Genomic DNA, 21,295 nt, shown 5'->3' with positions numbered 1-21,295 from the left:
GAACTTCAAATTTTGATTCGTCTGACCACAGAACAGCTTTCCACTTTGCCACAGTCCATTTTAAATGAGCCTTGGCCCAGAGAAGACGTCTGCGCTTCTGGATCATGTTTACATACGGCTTCTTCTTTGAACTATAGAGTTTTAGCTGGCAACGGCGGATGGCACGGTGAATTGTGTTCACAGATAATGTTCTCTGGAAATATTCCTGAGCCCATTTTGTGATTTCCAATACAGAAGCATGCCTGTATGTGATGCAGTGCCGTCTAAAGGCCTCTGCATGCTCTTGCGACAAGGCTTTCACAGATAGCTTTTCGCAGACAGTTGTAATTTATCGTTGAGCGGGGAGTAATAGGCGTGCACGATGTTATTCACTGCCACAACGCAAGGGGGCGCGAAGTCGCGAAATCGCTAGGAGTAGTTGGTGGGTGTGGTTAGTGGAGTGTTTATCCTCCGGTTACTTATAATGACTAGAACTGGAGTCGTATAGATGTACGCATAGACATCCTATGTCTATGGATGTACGTACTTCCTCGATCAACCGCTCTTCGTGCTGCTCCATCTTCGCTCGTGTTTTTAAAAATGGCGGTCGTGAAAACAAACCAAACCGGGAAAGTAGGGAAGCGGAAGTGTGTGTACAGCGGATGTAGAGTGGACCAATCAGAGCCCTCTTGTCTGCGACGCTGTCTGCGAGGCTTCTGCGGTGGTCACAATTTTTGGGAGGTGTGCACAGAGCGTCTGCGAAGGTGGGGGGGCTACGCAGACGCTATCTGCGACGCCATCTGCGAGGACTGGGTTGTCAGCATAAATTGGCCTTCAGGGCCCAAAGATCACGGGCACCCAGTATGGTTTTCCGGCCTTGACCCTTACGCACAGAGATTCTTCCAGATTCTCTGAATCTTTTGATGATATTATGCACTGTAGATGATGATATGTTCAAACTCTTTGCAATTTTACACTGTCGAACTCCTTTCTGATATCGCTCCACTATTTGTCGGCGCAAAATTAGGGGGATTGGTGATCCTCTTCCCATCTTTACTTCTGAGAGCCGCTGCCACTCCAAGATGCTCTTTTTATACCCAGTCATGTTAATGACCTATTGCCAATTGACCTAACGAGTTGCAATTTGGTCCTCCAGCTGTTCCTTTTTTGTACCTTTAACTTTTCCAGCCTCTTATTGCCCCGTCCCAACGTTTTTGAGATGTGTTGCTGTCATGAAATTTCAAAATGTATCACTTTCGACATTTGATATGTTGTCTATGTTCTATTGTGAATACAATATCAGTTTTTGAGATCTGTAAATTATTGCATTCCGTTTTTATTTACAATTTGTACTTTGTCCCAACTTTTTTGGAATTGGGGTTGTAATAGTACCTTTGCCCGCTTTGATGTCTTTTGTAGATCATCCTCCACTATCTGAAAAACAAGTATGAGTGGAAGGGTGTAAAAGGTCAGAATTTATGGAGGGTTGCTGCACACTTTTTGAAATCAAAATGCTTTTAAAGTTTAAAAAAAAATCTAAATAAGTGTTAAATAGCTCTACATTGTTACAGCCATCACTGGCTTCGAGTGTTTTGTCAGAAGCATGGATCCTCCACTCTGCCGTAAACAGAAAAAACATTTTCTGGTATCCCATTCCCTCTTGATCAGCCAATCAGGAGAGAGAACCTCACAAATTTCTTTTCTGTTTACTGCAGAGCAGAAGGACCGGGAGACAACAACATACAATTGTAAATTAAGCACTGTAGTGCTACAGTGATGCCCAGTCTACACATCATATTCTCTCGGTGCTAGGGAACAGGTTTGCATATTACAAAATAGAGGAAAATCACATTTTAATTTCATGCATTTTCAATGACAATTAAGTTTAACAATACCTGATCTAACTCATATTGCAATATCTGTCATTATATGTAGATTAAACAGACCTATCAGATTTGACTATTTTCAGGGCCATATATCTCAATAATAGTGAAACAACATACCTTTGGCTTTGACATTTTGTGTCTCTCCAGCCATTGTCTCTCCTCTCTCTTTATTTCCCCAAGGCTCTCCATTTTAAAATAATAAAGCAAAAGAACAGTATTATTTTTTAGCAGGGATTGACCACCTAAGCTATGGACCAATTTACAGTCTACGTCATCAAGAAGCTGCGTGCGCAGCCGTCTTTGTTTACAAACAGTAAATGGGTCTATACATAGACATATAAACATAGACGCCGCATTGAGCTGGCGGCCCGTTGCTGGGATACGTCAGAGTGTCCGCCATATTTGATGTGGCAAATCTTCCCCATAAACCAATGCAAGTAAATGGACTGAACTTCATAAAGCCCCTTTCTACAACAATATTTAACTCGATGCCTTTTATTCACCCATTAAGACACACACGTATATATTTGGGAAACAGGCATCAAAACAACACATATAACTTTTAATGTGATGGTTATAAATAGTGTGCGAAATCCCCTGTACACTGCAAACTAGTGACAGATACGCGATAGATAGTTCAGGTAAGCTAATCAGTCAGCATACCGTAGCAAGCTACCAAAACCTGAGGCCACAATAACCAACCTACAAGACTGAATATGATAAATGATGGAAATAGTGGAAAAACTGGAAATAGTGAATGAAAATAAAAATTTACTGTTTTATTTATTGAGTCACCACACAGACCTAGTCTCGTTGAATAAAGTGAGCTGAATGAGCGCCAAACTGAGTTCAGCCAGGTTCTAACGTCATACCAAAACAAAATACATCACTGATTTCTTCACATTCAGAAAGGTTAAAAACGTTCATCATACGTTCAAAAACGTTCATCATAGTGTGGCACTGTATTCTCTAATTCTCACTGCTTATAACTCTACACCTACCTGGTGGAGATGAGCTGGGAAACTGAAGACTGAAGGAACAGCTCCCTCTCTGATCCTGACTGTTTCACCTGTTCTGTCCAAATCCTCCGTTCTGAAGTGTTCACTGCAGAGCATGGATGACGGAGTAGCAGAAAACCCTTCCCGTCGCACAGCTGTCTCCCACTGCTTTTTTATGGCTTTATTTTTGGGAAACCTACATAGTATGTGAAAAGTTAGCTAAGCAACTAACAACAATCAGCGTAGTTACGAAGGAAATACTTCGTTGTTTGGAGACAGATTTCACCGAGCGGCTATTATGCGCGAGACTTCATATTAGCCACAAAGTCAGAAAAATCTGTTCATAAAATTACGTTATAATGACCAAATACAATGAAAAGTATTTTTCCAGTCTCACCTGTGAAAGGTAATCCCATGTGATCTCGTTTGGACAGTAAACCTGTTGGTACAGTTAAACGCAGCACATGAATGAGGCATCTTTATTCTCGGCTACTGTCTAGATGCTATACCAGAGACGGTTGAAGAATCTCCACTTTGCCACATCCAATATGGCGGCGAGGATGACGTATGATTCTACGCAGAAGGCGGCGTCTATGTTTATATGTCAATGACAGGTGCAGCCCTTGAGAGCTGGAGGAGCGCGCACGTTGCTAAACCGTGACTGGGGCCTTGAGCGGCGCAATGCATGCAGGGAGTAGTAGTTTTTAGCATATCTAAAAGCCATGACACAAACTAGACAGCTTTCTCAAAGAACTACAAGTACCAGAATAACATTAAGGTCGTGTTTGCAGCTGTGTGGTTAACCACGAGACTTAACTTTGGCTCACACGCAGTGTTGCCAGATTGGGCGGTTTTGAATTCTACTTTGCGGGCGAAAAATGGCTTGGGCTGGTTGACAAAAATTGGGCGGGTTTGGCGTTAGTTCGGCGGGTTTTTATCAGATGTTTATAAATATTTCGCACCAACGTTCTGTGTGAGAATGCAGCCAGAGACACTTATATAGCCTTAGAAGGACTTTGATGCAGCACATTCTATGTACTATCTACATCCACTAGTCTCCATCCAATCCAATCCATATTAAACTAAGCCGAATGATGTTCTTGAACATGTGAAGGAAATCAGGAAAAACAGCTCTCTTTGGTCAACTGAGGCAAGTCAGAGACCTAGGCTACGTTTACATTACGTCGAATCAGCGGATCATCAGATTAACGTTCTTAAAACGATTCGCGTTTACACTAAAACCGTTAGCCGTGCACACAGCAACACCAATACACGGATACGCTCGGCTCCGCAGGCATCCTGCGCTCCAAATCACTCCGCCCTGAACAGCGAGTGCCCTCTGGAGGGTGTGCACTCCGGCCCTGCACAGCTCACAAAGCGCGCGAGTGAAGTGCACAAGCCACGATTCGGGACTGAGCCGCTGTGTGTGTGATCCCAGCGCATATCACTTACTACTTGCAAGTGGAAGGATGGCAAGCCTAAAGACAATCATAACTACACAATGGGCAGTATTTGCATCAGTATTTGCAGTATTTTCATACTTTTATACTCTTTAATGAAAGGTGATACAAGGGGGAAGTCCGCGTCGTTTTTCAGCAGTCGCGTCACATGACCAACGCCAGCGAATCAGGAAGGTGGATGTCACAGTGACGTCCAATGAGGACGCCAGCTAGAGCTCAGCACAGCGTATTCGCGTATCTCAATGTTTACACAGCACCGGACCAGATACGATCTAGATTGAATACGTGGACGCTGGCGGATTCCCGTTTCCCGGCTTTTCCAGGTGGTTTAATGTAAACGGACAGTGCATCCGCGAAGAAAACGAGACAGATACGGTCTAATGTAAACGTAGCCCTAGTTTACCCAGCACCCCTTAGGTATTTTAAACAACCAAAATCGAGCATTGGCCTAAATTAATCATTAACAATAAACATTAATCTCATTAAGTATTATTTGAGCAAAAAAAGTCGATGTAACTGTAAGACTAATATGAATGTGTGTAATGTAGTGCAGAAACTGAACTCATAAACTAGTAAATAAGAATGACGCAATCCATTCTCCATTTTCTCTTCTCATGTTACATTCAGCCAGGCATCGCAGCCTAACTTTTTTTTTAATTGAAGTATATAAAACAGGTACAATCTAACAAATCCACAAAAATCAAGATAACAGATGAAGAAAATACATGGATCTAGACAAAAATAAATTAAGCAGAATAACTAGGCCTATAAAATTAATAAACAGGATAAATAAAAAGATAAAGACAAATAAAAAATAAATAACCTCAGCAATGCAGATGTTAGATATGCATCGTAGCCTCACATAGCCTACAGAATATTCTGCGTGTGCGTCACCTACTGGTGCATGTAGGATTCAGAACCCAGCAGATGATTGCAGAGTTATAATCTGATTGAAGCACACGGAGCCGAGGACCAGACAGCAGATTCTTCACCTCCAGCACTGACGGGCTCATGCTGCCGTTTAGAAGCTGTTTGCATTGTTGTTCGATTTACAAATAGTATTCTGGACTTTAGCTGCATATTTTTACTTTACAAGATAGGCATCAAGTACATTTTACATTTTGGGCGGGTTTTGAACATATTTTGGGCTGGAAACCGTCAGCAGTATCTGGCAACCCTGCTCGCACATGCCCATTAATGTTCATCATACGGAGAAGGAGAAGATCGCACAGATGAGCAGACATGTTGAAGTGTTTTCTTGTTTTGTTCGGACACTCATATTCAGCAAATCTTTTTGGCCGCTATTGCAGTTCGGCTTTCTACAAGAATGTAAAGGTCAGAAATAACTTTTCTCAGTGTTGTAAGAGTTGGCGCTGCTGCAGGGCTCGGGTGGAGGAGTTCGGTGAGGAAGCCGCGGTTGTTGTCAGTGTTTGGCCGGAAGGGCAGGTGTTTCTGGCCGCTGTGGTGATGAAGCTGTCTGGGACGCTGTAGCGTTACACTGTGCGCGCTTTGGTTTGCCGATAGAAACAGAAAGATCGGCTGCATTCCCGTTTGTGCATGTATATGGATTATTGTAGTGCAACAGGCCCAGCATGCATAACGCTCCCTGTCTTCAACACAACACACAGCAAAGGGAGCGCAAAGGATGCTATAAAGAGGAGGCGCGGCAGCCAGGTGAAACTCCTGCGGTAGCGAAGCTAACATTAATATCCTGAGCTCCCACAGCCAACTACACCGCAAGCGCTCATTGCTCCATATTCATTCTTCCCTTTGACGGAGATCATTAGTGCCGGAAAGGCTTGCCAGCCACCTTTAGGACGGTTTACACCAAGCGCCCCGTGCTCCACCAGTCCGACTCGCTTTGGGTCGGTTAACATTTTCTTATCTTTGGCAGAGTTGTCCAACCCGACACTTATTTTATTTCCGTTAAGCCGCTTCATCAGCACGCGCATCTGTTTGTCCAGGACCGTCTGACTGCTTTCTCTTCCGGTCTCTCTGTTTCGGCGCCAAGCAGTTGGTGCGCGAGATGAATCTGATTGGATATCTGATTGGCCCTGATTGGCTGGCTTCTGACTTTTGGTTGCTGAGGCATCGAACTCCCCCAGCAGCAACGCTCCCAGAAAATCCTTTTCGAGTCTGAATGCAGGAAGTGGAGCAGAGGAGCGAGTGTGAGCAGAGAGGTGGTGGTCGTTTCCCGGCGACGGAGGCTGCGCAGAGAAGGGGGAAAAATCAGGAGCAGATTTGGCGCGGAAACACTGAACGCAGAACCTGGTGTTAGATTTTGAAGTGGGAATGAGTAAGTCAGAGAAAGAACCACCGGACCCGGTGGATTCGAACTTTGTTAGAGGAGGACTGGGGTGTGACACTGGACAAGATGTTGATAATGTCTTAGACAGCATTGAGTTTGAGGAAGATGAAATGAGTACAATCAGTGAGGGTGACCAGCAAGACGACTTTCAACTAGTGCAGTCGAGAAACCAAAGGAAAAAACGTAAGACAAGAGATACACCTGATGATCCTAGAATTAAGCAGAAGAGGAGAGACATTAAGGTGGTTATGAAATTTCAAAAACCCGGTTTACTGAACCCCTTGAAAGTGAGTGCAGAGATACACAAACTGGTTGGTGATGTGTTTGATGTTAAACCTCTAAGAGACGGGAGTCTGCTAATTGTTTGTCGGGATAGGGACCAGCGTATGGGACTGATGCAGTGTAGGAACCTATTAGGAATTAACGTTAAAGTTCAGGACTGGGTAGAAAGGGGGAATGCACTGGTTGTGATAACAGGTGTGCCGACTGAACTGTCGGAAGAAGAAATTAAGCAGAACATTAGAGGTACTAGAGTGACCAGAGTTAAACGATTGCTGGTTACCAGGGCGGGGATAAAAATGCCAAGTCTGTCTGTTCTACTAACATTGCAGGAACCCAAGCAACCTGAAAGAATTATGATCGGATACGTTAGTTATCAGACGAGACCATATGTTCCACCGCCAACAAGGTGTTTTAAGTGCCAAAGATACGGCCACATTGCGTTAGTGTGTAAAGCCAAGTGTAGGTGTGCTAGGTGTGGGGGGGAGCACGAATATGGTAAATGTGAAGAAGGCACTAAAATTAAATGCTGCAATTGTGGTGGAGAACATAGTGTGGCATACAAAGGCTGTGAGATGCATAAGAAAGCCGTTCAGGTGCAAAATGTTAAAGTTAAAGAGCAGATCTCATATGCGGAGGCCATCAAACGGGTTAACAAAGAAAACAAAGCGAGAACTGCTGTTAATGTTGGTTTGCATGCTGCCCCTATGCCTGCTGGAGTCCAAATGCCCCAAAAGTGTTGCAAACTCACTGACGATACACTTATAGTGAATAAGAAGAATTTTGTTGCTTTCATAGCGGAGGTTATTAACCGATCAGCACTGATTGAGAGTCGGACAGACAAAATTAAAATGATAAAAAAGGCAGCTGAGAAGCATCTAGACATTCGAGGATTGACAGTACTCGACATACATAATATGCTTTCAGAGCCATTGGACCCCGACTTTCGTCTATCCACCCCCAAGTGTTCATAATGTGTTTGCGTGTTTTACAATGGAATGCCAGGAGTCTACTGGCCAATGGCCAGGAGTTTAAACAGTTTATTGAAGAGCAAGACGTCAAACCCAACATCATTTGCGTACAAGAAACATGGTTGAAGCCCTCTTTAGATTTTGTTTTATATGGTTATGTGGCAGTGAGGAAGGATAGGGATATGGTGGGAGGGGGGGGTAGCGACGTTTGTGCAGCAGGGGATCAATTACAGGATTTTAGAAATGAATGAAGATGTTGAAGTGGTGTTAGTTGACATATGGATTGACAAAACTAGACTGAGAATTATTAATTTCTATAACCCATGCAAGGTTATAGTGAGAAAGGCACTGGAGAGTTTGTGTGAAGTGGGACATGGGAATATATTGTTTTGTGGTGATTTTAATGCACACAATACCTTGTGGGGGGGCACAAAAACTGATGTAAATGGGATCACTGTTGAGGAAGTCATGGATGATTTTAACCTCGGTTGTTTGAATGATGGTAGTAGTACAAGGTATGATGCTGCGCATGGAACTGAATCAGCAATAGATCTCACATTTACTTCTGGGCCAATAGCTGGCGTAAGCAGATGGGAAGTTTCTGACCATTCTCTTGGCAGTGATCACTATGTCATAACTACAACGATTAGAGATCAAAATATCTGTTTGGAGGGGAACTGGTTTCTGCGATGGAAGTTGAAGCAGGCAGATTGGGGATTGTATAGGGTTACTGTAAGTGCTAAGCTTATGCAGCTCCCTCCTGTACTCACTGACGACGTGGACGAGCTAAATTCTATAATAACACGAATACTGTGTGATTCAGCTGAAGAGGTAATTGGTAGGTCCTCTGGAAGGCAGGGAAGGAAGATGGTACCTTGGTGGTCTGATGAGTGTACAAATGCTATTAGGATCAGGAATAAGGTTTTAAAGGCAAGTCATACTTATCACAACCTATTGGAATATAAAAGGGCTCAGGCCAGAGTTAAAAGAATTATTAAAGACACAAAAAGGAGTTATTGGAGAGCTTTCTGCAGCCAAATAGGGGCAGATATTAAGGTCAGTGATGTGTGGGGCATGATTAGGAAGATGGGGGGCATTAGGAGGGATCACTCCTTACCGGTGATCAAAGATAATGGAAGTGAAGCAGTAACAAACTTGGAAAAGGCGGAAATGTTGGCGAGAGCCTTTGTGAGAATACATAGCTCAGGAAACTTGTCAGGTGAAGAACTATCTCGGAGGGGAAAGATTATACAAGACAACAAGGAGATCCTGGAGAGGGAACATGTTGGTGATGGTGTGGTGGATAGGGAATTTACAATGAGTGAGTGCATAAGAGCCTTGGCTGGAGTTAGGAATACCTCACCAGGGAAGGATGGTGTGTGCTATAAAATGATTAAGGAATTAGATGTTATGGCTAAGTTTGTGATTTTGAAATTGTATAACGAGGTCTGGAAACAAGGAAAGTTACCAGTGAGTTGGAAACACTCAGTTGTGGTTCCCATTGGAAAGCCAGGTAAGGATAAGTCTAATGTGAAAAGTTATAGACCAATCGCTCTGACGTCTAATTTATGCAAGCTCATGGAGAGAATGGTGACTAAGAGGTTGACCTATGAAGTTGAAAAAAGAGGCCTTTTTTCATGTTATCAAAGTGGATTCCGTAGTGGGCGCACTACCATGGATTCTGTCCTGTGCCTGGAGAATGAAGTGAGAAAGGCACAGGTTAACAAGGAGTCTGTGCTGGCTATCTTTTTCGATATAGAGAAAGCATACGATATGTTGTGGAAAGAAGGGCTGTTGTTGAAATTGCATAGGATGGGCATTAAGGGTAAAATGTTTAACTGGGTACGTGACTTTCTTAGAAATTGGACCATCGAAGTGAGAGTGGGGACAAGTCTGTCCAGGAGATATCAAATAGAGAATGGAACGCCGCAGGGGAGTGTGTGTAGCCCTGTATTATTTAATATAATGATTAATTATATATTTTGTGGTATTGAGGATGCTGCTGTTCATAGAGCGTTGTATGCAGACGATGGGGCTTTGTGGATGAGGGGCCGCAATGTAGACCATGTGAAAAAGAAGATGCAGGGGGCTATTAATATAGTGGAAAGGTGGGCTGGAGAGTGGGGATTCAGGCTGTCGGTGGAAAAAACACAAGTTATTTGTTTTTCAAAGAAGAGAGTGAATCCTACAGTAGACCTTCGATTGTACGGTCAGACTCTTTTTCAAACATGCACTATTAGGTATCTGGGTATATGGTTCGATGTCAAGCTAACATTTAGGGAACATATACAGAAAGTCATGGAGAAATGTAAAAAGGCTGTGAATGTTCTCAAATGTGTATCAGGGTTTGACTGGGGAGCGACAGGGTTTGCGTTGAGAAGAATTTATATTGCCTCGGTTAGGTCGGTGCTAGACTATGGCTGTGTAGCTTTCATGGGGGCTTCTAAGACCTTGCTCAGCGGCCTAGATAAAGTTCATTCTACAAGCTTGAGAATTTGTAGTGGTGCATTTCGAACATCCTCTATACCAGCATTACAAATTGAAACAGGGGAAATGCCCCTACACCTTAGGCGACTTAAGCTCAGTATGGCGTACTGGACAACTTTATGGGGGCATGAAGAGTCACACCCTACAAAACAGGTGCTACTGGATTGTTGGGAATATGGTAAATCGCAGAACAACAGTTTTGGTTGGGGAGGGAACAAGTGGGCGAATGAGTTGGAAATTGGTGCCGTTTCTTGCTGTGACACAGTTCCTTTAAGCAGAACCCCTCCATGGCTATTTGGTATACCCTCTGTAATATTTGAAGCAAAAAATAAAATTGCAAATAATGGAATATATTGGGATGTTGACCAATATCTGCAGCATGCGTTCTATGGCCATACAATCATTTATACAGATGCATCCAAAGATCTTGATGGCAGAACGGGGGCAGCAGTGCACATACCAGACCTTAATATCTCAGTTAAAAAGAGAACCTCTGACCATTTGTCTATCCTTGCAGTGGAAATGTCAGCCATCATACTTGCCCTCCAATGGATAGAGGATTTTAAGACTCTTCAGCCTGTGATCTGTTCAGACTCAATGTCGTCCTTATTGTCTATAGAAAATGGTTCCTCACCATGCCGTCAGGACTTACTAAATGAGATCAATCAAATATTGTTTGTACTAACCCAACAAGGCCTGCATGTCCAGTTTGTGTGGGTCCCTGCTCATAGGGGAGTGGAGGGCAACGAGGCAGCAGATAGGCTAGCAAAGGAGGCTACTACAAACACTGAAGTCCAACTTGTAATTCCCCTCAGCCGGCCAGAAGTTAAGGTTTTAATCTACACTAACGTGAGTAAACTTTGGCAAGCCGAATGGAAGGAAGAGAAGAGAGGAAGACATCTATATAAGGTACATAGACATGTCACATTCAGTAAATCAGGTTATGCTGGGAGACAGGAAGAGGTATGGTTTTCCAGATTAAGGATAGGCCACACAAGGCTGAATAGCAGCCTATTTAAGATTCAGAAACATCTTACTGGTTTGTGTGAGCACTGTGGAGGGACAGAAGATGTAGAGCATGTTTTACTTAAATGTACGCATTATTCAAGGCAAAGAGAAGGACTGAAAAAGGCTGTGGAAAAATCTAAACTGACACTGTCTTTAGAAAATCTACTAGTTGAGCTAGGGGTGTGCAAAATAATCGTCATGACAATGCATCGCGATACTAACTTTCACGATATACTGCATCGATTCTTGACGCCAAATATCGATTATTAATTTTAAAAAATGAATAAATAAAATTGTATGAATGGTTGGCGAACATCAGCCAAAAACAAGTAGAATACAACTTCCAGTCCTGTAGATGTCGCCGTGGAGTCTTTGACGCCCGCTGCCTTCATGCCAGTGGCATTTCCGGCGGCGGGCTACTGCGACCTAGACATTCTGCATAGACATCATATGCGACTGCGACTCTGTTTACAAATCTCGCTGGAACAGCGCGCACGACATGCTTGAGCGCTTTTTAGAGCAACAGCCTGCCATCCACGCTGCACTCCTGTCTGCAGAAATACGTAAATCTGAGAAGGACATCTGCACACTCACCGAGTCTGACATAACTGCTGCGGTACTACAACATGCTAAAAGAAATATGCTAAATGAGTGTATTGTTTCCTAATTTGAGGATGCTCCACAAACTATAAATGCATAAGGCATTTAAATATAATGTAAAGTAATGTAACAAATAATATAATGATGATGATGATGATGATGATAATGATGATAATTTAATGTACTGAGTAATATAGTATATATATTTTGATATTTATTATTGCCTTGTCCTCCCATACTGCAGGTGCTGCAAAGAAATTGAAAACTGCTGCTATTAGTTTTCTTTTATTATTTTTAGTTTTATAAATCCTATGCAATTTTTGTCATTAGTGTGTCCACTCGTTAAGTATGGAAACAGTATTTGTTTTAATGGCAACTACCTCCAAAGTCGTTTCATTAAATTCAGTTATGAACTGAGTTGCTCTAAGTTATGCATCAATTGGAGACACTATCCAGATCGTACACAGCCACTGGTAATTATGCTCTATTTTTTTTTTTTTACATTTTCACTGAAGTATGTTGAATATATCGCAATGCATCGCAATAATTCAAGAATCGTGATGCATCGTGATAGTATCGCATCGTAGCATGTGAATCGTGATTCGAACTGAATCGTGACTTCTTTGCCAATACCCACCCCTAAGTTGAGCCTAGATCCAAATACATCACCGATGCAGTATTAGCATTTCTCAGGGAAAGTCAACTATCTAAGCGCATCTAGGGGATTTCAGCTTTCACGTTTTGCAGTTGGTCATTTGTTTCTTTGATCTAATTTTGTTTAATTATGCAATTATTTATCTGGTATTCAGTTGGATTTTTTTTTCTTTCTCCCTCTCTCTCTGGCTCTCGCACCCTCTCATTTACATCTCTCTTTCATAGCACATTATGAGTAGTGCAAGTAATTAATTCAAGTGTACACACCCCAGTCCTGTAGATGGCGGTAATGCACTGCGTTTGCCAACCGCCACATAAACCTGACTGAAGAAGAAGAACTCCCCCAGCAACCAGCATCCAATCAGGGCCGAGCATCCGCTAAAGTTATCAAATCAAACACGCCTCGCGCGCTCTGATTCAACTCGGCGGCTGAGCGGAAAGAAAAGGGCTGAGGGCTGAAAATGGAGGCGCCTCACAGGAACAGATGGGTCATGGACCGGCCATATCTGCGAGAGGACAAGGAGCCTAGACCACGAAGGACAATATACCGTATGGAGAAAATTGGTCATGGTGTCAGTGATGTAAGTTAGCCATACAGGGGCGCCAGAAGCATTTTTAATGGGGGGGGGACACACTGGCGGGGGGTGTGGGGGGTCCTCCCCCAGAACATTTATTAATTAATTAGAGGCCATTTCCTGCATTCTGGTGGATTTTTAACAGGTTGTTAAACACCTAATTTTACCGACAAAAGTCACTTAATTCAATGACTATTTTAGAGACTCAACAATAAGTCCTCATTCAACGAGTCCATATATTCATCAGCCTGTTTTTAAACCCACTGCTCTGCCCAAGATAATGAGATGACTGTGACACAGTTTATCACCTTTATGGGTGCATTTTACTTTTTATTTTGTGTTTCCTTTTTTTAGTTTTAGATGTAACACAATGTACCACTGTGCCAAGCAATAGTGACACTCAGCTGTATGTTTAAAAATAAGAATATTCATAATTTCACACAATGAACAGGCATGACATGGCGTCACGCAAATTTCATAACACAAAATCACCCTGTGTCCAGCAACGGTGACACAAAAAACAACTTCACACAATGAACAGGTGCGATTTTGTTCACCACCAACAGTGACTTTAGTGGGTGCGTTTTACTTTTTTCCGATTTAGTGATGCTCATAACAAAAATGGCATCATGCAGTCTTCATAACACACAATCACACTGTGTCAAGCAACGACACATAAAAGAGAACTTCACACAATGAACAAGTGCAGTTTTGTCAACCTACATGCAATGGCAGTACTACAGTAACATTTACAGATCAGTATAACAAATAGATTTATAGCTAGAACTCCTTCTTACATTGGTGCCACCACAATTTCTACCACTTCATAACTTTTATCCCCCTTTCCTTCACAATCCACCTGGAATAACATCCATCTCTCTCCATCGCTTTCCTTTCTGCTATTCCTTCCCCAGACACTGATTTCCCATGTTACTTTCCAGAAAACTGGCAAAGACCAGACAAAACAAGTTCTTCAAATCACAACAGTATGAAGGTAGGATAGTGCCATATATCCGAAGATGTGTGGATCTGAAGTTACACTTACAAACTCTGAGATGCGCATTCACAAGTTGCGAATTACGGGTTTTACAAGTGCAAATCATAGTCTGCTCTTCTTCGGATATATGGCACCATAGTGCCATATATCCGAAGAAGAGCAGACTATGATTTGCACTTGTAAAACCCGTAATTCGCAACTTGTGAATGCGCATCTCAGAGTTTGTAAGTGTAACTTCAGATCCACACATCTGCAAAAAGCAAACTGCAAGCATATTTCACAACTTGTGAAAGCGCATCTTCGAATTTGCACTTATAACTTCAGATCTGCAAAGCTGCACAACAGGATTTGCATGTGCAGGTTCCTATTTGCTCGCTCAGTTGCGTCATCCTTCTCACGTGATTTTTGGCACAATTCACTCAGATGGAGATTTGAAGGAAACGATTTGCGCGCAGAGACCAGGAATGCCTGTTCTACCACTTTTGTCCAGGAGGTGGCAGTGTGGTTATTGGCCATGCAAAGTCGTATATAGGGAATAATATCTCAATAAACGGCTCTGTGGCCATGAATCTTGGTCTGCGACACGGCGCCACGAAAGCATGGAGGATACCTTCGTGAATTTATTGAGAATGGTAGGTGACCAGTTATTTGTAACGTCTAAAGAATATTTTCTATATTTTACTTTGTCATGTAAACATGCTGTGTCAGTTAATGTCTGACTGTTCTCGGTTTACGTCCATGTCCACTCATAATCAGTATTAAGTGTCTTAGTATTAGTATCTTATACCATCCATATACATGCTGCAGCTAATACTGATTATGACTGGACATGGATGTAAACAGAGACCACCCAACTTCAATTTGTTCAAGAATCCATCATTTTGTAAAGTATGGTCAACAGACATCTGGTCTTTCACCTGCAGCATCCAGCAATGACCGGAAAGAACTGCTGCGTTTTTGGACTGGATGGGAGGTCTTGCCCCGTGAACTCATTGTCGCGATGACTTCACCAAAGTACCCAAGAACAGCAACTTGTTTTGAAACACTCCGTCTTCCCACTCATTACACTGATTTCAGGCAGTTTCAAAAGGACCTAGAGGCGTGCATCAAAACAAGCAACACTGGATTTGGGCTCATATAACAAGTGACACAGGCATAAAGTTATTTTGATTGACTTTCTACAGTATATGCAACCTTTCATGTAATTTCATTCAATTTTTTTAAGGTTTAGGTTCTCTGGAATGACTGTTTTTGTCTTTGTAGAAGCACTGCCTGTTAAGTGTGTCAACATCTAAAAAGTGAAGAAGGGAAAAAAAAACATTAAAAGCACTGTAAAACATCAGCATGTTTATTTATTTAAGTAACAAAAGTGGACATTAACATTGTGGTAACTACAATATTTTAACTTGCAATCATATTCTGCACCACTTGCAGAGTTGCCAGGTACTGGTCTGTGCCAAAGGACAAAGATGGAGCCGTTGGATTGACCCTTTGTTTCAACTCCTCCATTTGTGCACTGCTCAAAGGGCAAGCAATTGAAGGCACAGTAACCCCAGGGTTTGGATCTGTTCTCAGTCCACTGCTTTCCCAGTCAAGCAGGGGAATGTTTAGCACCTGAAAGTGATATTAAAACAAAGTCATGATCCCATGTGAAACACTTGTTCACTATCTTGGGATAAAATGTATATTTTAAAAAGGTGCAGTCTTCTCCAATCTAAAAAAATCTTTATGTTGGAAAACTGGTTTAGAACAGTACATTATTTCAGTCTCAAGAGCACAGAAAGGAGTGTCATAATTTGACTGTGGAACAATACAAAAATCCATTTGCCAAAATGGCAAATTGCACCTTATAGCTGTCTGTGTAGATTCTCATTCATCCAGGTCATGGTAGTCAAAGGAGTTAAGTTGTAAGCAACTGGACTTCTTGTTGGAGCTTGAAGACATTTCACCTTTTATCCAAAAGGATTCTTCAGTTCTGGCCTGATGTTGGAAACCAGGAGTTATATCTCACTCCAATTCACACCTTGACGGGTGACTTATGTGACCCTTTGTCATGGAATGAGGGGTGTGGTTTACACCTCCAGTGATCCAGAGATATAATTCCTGGTTTTCAAACATCAGGCCAGAACTGAAAAAGCCTTTGGGATAAAAGGTGAATGGTCTTCAAGCTCCAACAAGAAGTCCAGTTGCTTACAACTTAACTCCTTTGACTATCTTCCACACAGTTATGTAAACTCCTTTAGTTCGGTGGTTGTGAATATCACCACTTTTAATTAAACATCAGGCATGATTAAACAAAAAAAACTAACCTGATCAGTTTGTGATTGGTGTCAATGTGCATGAGAAACCTTGGGCTCGGAACAAAGTAGCTCCGTCTCACCACACACCCAAGGTTTATCATGTGGGAATACACACCAAGGGTGTCCACCCTATGCAGTGATGCTCGGATACGATCCCACTGCACTTTGTGTCCTTCTGCCTCCAATGCCCCTTTCATCATGCGGTATCCTGCATGTGGCATCCTGGTTTTAATCTCAGACACAATCCCATCAAGCTGCTCATTTGAGAGGTTGCTGTAGGCAGGGCCGTAACTACCATTGAGGACACCGAGGTCATGTCCTCGGCATTTTTTTCCCATGGTATTTTTTTTTCACTCAGAAATGTGAAATTAATATATGATGAAAATCGTTGTGACTTTGATCGGTGGAAAATTCTAAATTCAGCTTGCATCCCCCTGTTCTCATTTGTTTGTCTAAAAATAAAGTCCACATAATCATTTTTAAACGAAGCTGAAATATCTGACATTGGAAACATTTCATATTCGGCAGCCTCGCGATAGTCAGCTAAGCACCACGGGATATACAAGAGCTGAGAAGTGTTCTCATCAAGGTCCGACTCCGCAGCCAGTCAGTTTGTCAATTAGTCGTGGAATCTGAAAATTGACATAAGATGAAGAATTCTACTACACTAAAACAAAACAAACTCAGCTCTGGAAAGTCAACAAGTGAGAGAAAAAGAAAGAGGGAAGAAGGTGAGTTAATTTTGCCAGTGACTGACAGTTATGTGCCGGAATGCTTATGATCATTAACAGTGCAATTTTAATTAGCATTTCAAGCAACAACAGTCGAAGCCACTTAGCTAGATAGGATTTTCGTTTTCCAGGCGGCACAAACTCCTAAAGCCAAATTGCATTTTATTTAAATTATATGGACTATTGTTTAAATACTTAATAAGCTGTTCAGCCACTAATTTTTCAGCTATTTTAGAGACCACTGGAAGAATACTTATTGGTCTATAGTTACTTACTATTGCAGGGTCTCCAGATTTGAAAATCGGTGTAATGACTGCAGATTTCCAATGAGTAGGAAAAACACCTTCATTTATTGATTGATTAATAATACTAGTAATTGGTACAATGAAAGGTGTTTTAAAAGTTTTAAGTAACATTGTGTCCATTTGATATGCATCTTTGGCTCTGGAATTCTTGAAACCACAAATAATTCTGTCAACCTCTGTTTGAGACACTTCCTTTAAATTAAAAACTGCAGTTGCAGTATTTACTACCATATGTGGTTGTGCTATATAATGGAATTTATGAGTCAAGTTCTTTACAGAATCAATGAAATACGTATTTAAAGCTGTTGCAATCTCATGTGAGTCTTGAACTAGGCTATCATTTAGCTGCAGCTCCCTTATGTCTTTATGTGCAGCATTATGTCCTGTTAGTTTCTTTATATTTATCCAAATCTCCTTTGCATTGCCTTTCGCATTACTTATTGCATTTATGAAAAAATTTGCCTTTGCATTTCTAATTTCTTTAATAACTTTGTTTCTGAGAGAGGTGAATATTTGTCTATTATGTATCATTTTTGTCTTTAAAGCAATCTTAAGTGCATGATCTCGCTGTTTCATCAGAGACCATATTTCGCTATTTAACCATGGGAGATGATTACTTTTTCTTGGTCTCAGTTTCATCTTTTTCATGAAGCCATTCATGGTTTGTTGAACAACAGTCATGAATGTGTTACAGTTGTCATCAACATGTTCATGAATAAGATGATCAGACCAATTTATTTGATTAATGGCATTTTCCAGGTTATTCATTTCACCCTTCGGTATCCTTAGCTGTTCTGTGTTTTTTCTACAGGCATTAGTAAACCTATTTTTAGACAGTTTTCTTGAGAAGAGTATAAGATTATGATCAGATAGACCTGTGACCATATTATATATTTTTTGTATTCTTTCTCCCTTGTTGCTAAAAACCAAATCTATGCATGTGTTTGATGAGCTACTTATTCTAGTGGAGTCCTTGATGAGTTGTGAGAGATCAAAACTCTCTATTAGTGACTGAAGTTGTTTCCTATTTTTCTTTTCATTCCAATTTACATTAAAGTCTCCAAGTAAAATAAACAGCATAGCACAGTTAGCACAACATAGCAGTTAGCAACATAACACATTGCATTAAACCATTTGTGTTACTAAACATCATAGCTATTACCAGTAAGTTTAACACTATATTTACACACTACATTTACACAAGACAAGCCCACAAATAATACTTATCCGCGCAACCAAGAGCACAAAGCCATAAATGCAATTATCAGTAAACTAATTCATTGTCAACGCAAACGTCGGATCAAATCAGATACCGCGACCAGCGCCAAGCTTACAAACAGTGGATTTCACCCAGTGGACTAAAACAGTGGATTAAGGCCAAAAGTACAATTTAAACCGCAGCTTGAATGAATGAAGGAGAGATGACTTACCAGTGGTGTACTGCTGTCTCGATGGAACGCCATACTAAAACTTTGGATCTCGCGCTGGTTTAAAGCGCATGTGCAGCTCCAATTGGATGCCAAATCGGCAGCTTCAGATCGCATTGTCTCGCGTCACAACAGTTAAATTTGCCCTGCACACCAACCAGGTAAGACATCCCTCTCGCTCATTTTCTTGCGTTGCGTTGTTTTCAATTTCATTTGCCGCGTGCAACCTAGTGAACTCCACCCACTATCTCGGCCACGCACCGTGAGCAAAGCAAAACAATTATAGACATCACAAAATGGCAAATTGCAATATTCAGGAGCTGCAATGTTTTGATCAAGGCGAAATGTGTCATAACAAGACCTTACCGCAGCAGATCAGGGTTTGAATCCAGCCCAGGACCATTTGCTGCATATCATCCCCTCTCTCCCCTGCCTTTCCTCACTCTTTTTATTCAGAATAGAACATAGATGACATATCAAATGTTGAAACTGAGAAAATGCATCATTTAAAGAGAAAAATTAGGTGATTTTAAATTTCATGACAACAACACGTCTCAAAAAAGTTGGGACAAGGCCATGTTTCCCACTGTGAGACATCCCCTTTTCTCTTTACAACAGTCTGTAAACGTCTGGGGACTGAGGAGACAAGTTGCTCAAGTTTAGGGATAGGAATGTTAACCCATTCTTGTCTAATGTAGGATTCTAGTTGCTCAACTGTCTTGGGTCTTTTTTGTCGTATCTTCCGTTTTATGATGCGCCAAATGTTTTCTATGGGTGAAAGATCTGGACTGCAGGCTGGCCAGTTCAGTACCCGGACCCTTCTTCTACGCAGCCATGATGCTGTAATTAATGCAGTATGTGGTTTGGCATTGTCATGTTGGAAAATGCAAGGTCTTCCCTGAAAGAGACGTCGTCTGGATGGGAGCATATGTTGCTCTAGAACCTGGATATACCTTTCAGCATTGATGGTGTCTTTCCAGATGTGTAAGCTGCCCATGCCACACGCACTAATGCAACCCCATACCATCAGAGATGCAGGCTTCTGAACTGAGCGCTGATAACAACTTGGGTCGTCCTTCTCCTCTTTAGTCCGAATGACACGGCGTCCCTGATTTCCATAAAGAACTTCAAATTTTGATTCGTCTGACCACAGAACAGTTTTCCACTTTGCCACAGTCCATTTTAAATGAGCCTTGGCCCAGAGAAGACGTCTGCGCTTCTGGATCATGTTTAGATACGGCTTCTTCTTTGAACTATAGAGTTTTAGCTGGCAACGGCGGATGGCACAGTGAATTGTGTTCACAGATAATGTTCTCTGGAAATATTCCTGAGCCCATTTTGTGATTTCCAATACAGAAGCATGCCTTTATGTGATGCAGTGCCGTCTAAAGGCCTCTGCATGCTCTTGCGACAAGGCTTTCGCAGATAGCTTTTCGCAGACAGTTGTAATTTATCGTTGAGCAGGGAGTAATAGGCGCGCGCGATGTTATTCACTGCCACAACGCAAGGGGGCGCGAAGTCGCGAAATCGCTAGGAGTAGTTGGTGGGTGTGGTTAGTGGAGTGTTTATCCTCCGGTTACTTATAATGACTAGAACTGGAGTCATATAGATGTACGCATAGACATCCTATGTCTATGGATGTACGTACTTCCTCGATCAACCGCTCTTCGTGCTGCTCCATCTTCGCTTGTGTTTTTAAAAATGGCGGTCGTGAAAACAAAACAAACCGGGAAAGTAGGGAAGCGGAAGTGTGTGTACAGCGGATGTAGAATGGACCAATCAGAGCCCTCTTGTCTGCGACGCTGTCTGCGAGGCTTCTGCGGTGGTCACAATTTTTGGGAGGTGCGCGCAGAGCGTCTGCGAAGGTGGGGGGGGCTACGCAGATGCTATCTGCGACGCCATCTGCGAGGACTGAGTTGTCAGCATAAATTGGCCTTCAGGGCCCGAAGATCACGGGCACCCAGTATGGTTTTCCGGCCTTGACCCTTATGCACAGAGATTCTTCCAGATTCTCTGAATCTTTTGATGATATTATGTACTGTAGATGATGATATGTTCAAACTCTTTGCAATTTTACACTGTCGAACTCCTTTCTGATATTGCTCCACTATTTGTCGGCGCAGAATTAGGGGGATTGGTGATCCTCTTCCCATCTTTACTTCTGAGAGCCACTGCCACTCCAAGATGCTCTTTTTATACCCAGTCATGTTAATGACCTATTGCCAATTGACCTAATGAGTTGCAATTTGGTCCTCCAGCTGTTCCTTTTTTGTACCTTTAACTTTTCCAGCCTCTTACTGCCCCTGTCCCAACTTTGAGATGTGTTGCTG

At 42.1% G+C, this 21,295-nt stretch overlaps 1 protein-coding gene and 1 long non-coding RNA gene across 11 annotated transcripts in view; both read right to left on the bottom strand.

Annotated features, from left to right (window-relative positions):
- LOC132882248 (uncharacterized) overlaps positions 1–2,046 on the bottom strand; it is a 7,609-nt gene extending 5,563 nt beyond the window's left edge. Inside the window, exons 1-2 of the long non-coding RNA XR_009654138.1 lie at positions 1,983–2,046; positions 1,372–1,413 (exon numbers count right to left, since the gene is read on the bottom strand). This is a non-coding gene — a long non-coding RNA (uncharacterized LOC132882248). The remainder of the gene's footprint in view (positions 1–1,371; positions 1,414–1,982) is intronic.
- Positions 1–21,295, bottom strand: part of LOC132882239 (NACHT, LRR and PYD domains-containing protein 12-like) — a 1,431,284-nt gene that overhangs the window by 1,080,973 nt on the left and 329,016 nt on the right. The window lies entirely within an intron of this gene.

This window comes from Neoarius graeffei, chromosome 2 (genome assembly GCF_027579695.1).
Source record: "Neoarius graeffei isolate fNeoGra1 chromosome 2, fNeoGra1.pri, whole genome shotgun sequence".
Classification (NCBI taxonomy): domain Eukaryota; kingdom Metazoa; phylum Chordata; class Actinopteri; order Siluriformes; family Ariidae; genus Neoarius; species Neoarius graeffei.
Note: the sequence above shows the minus strand (reverse complement) of the source record. Positions and strands in the feature narration are given on the sequence as shown.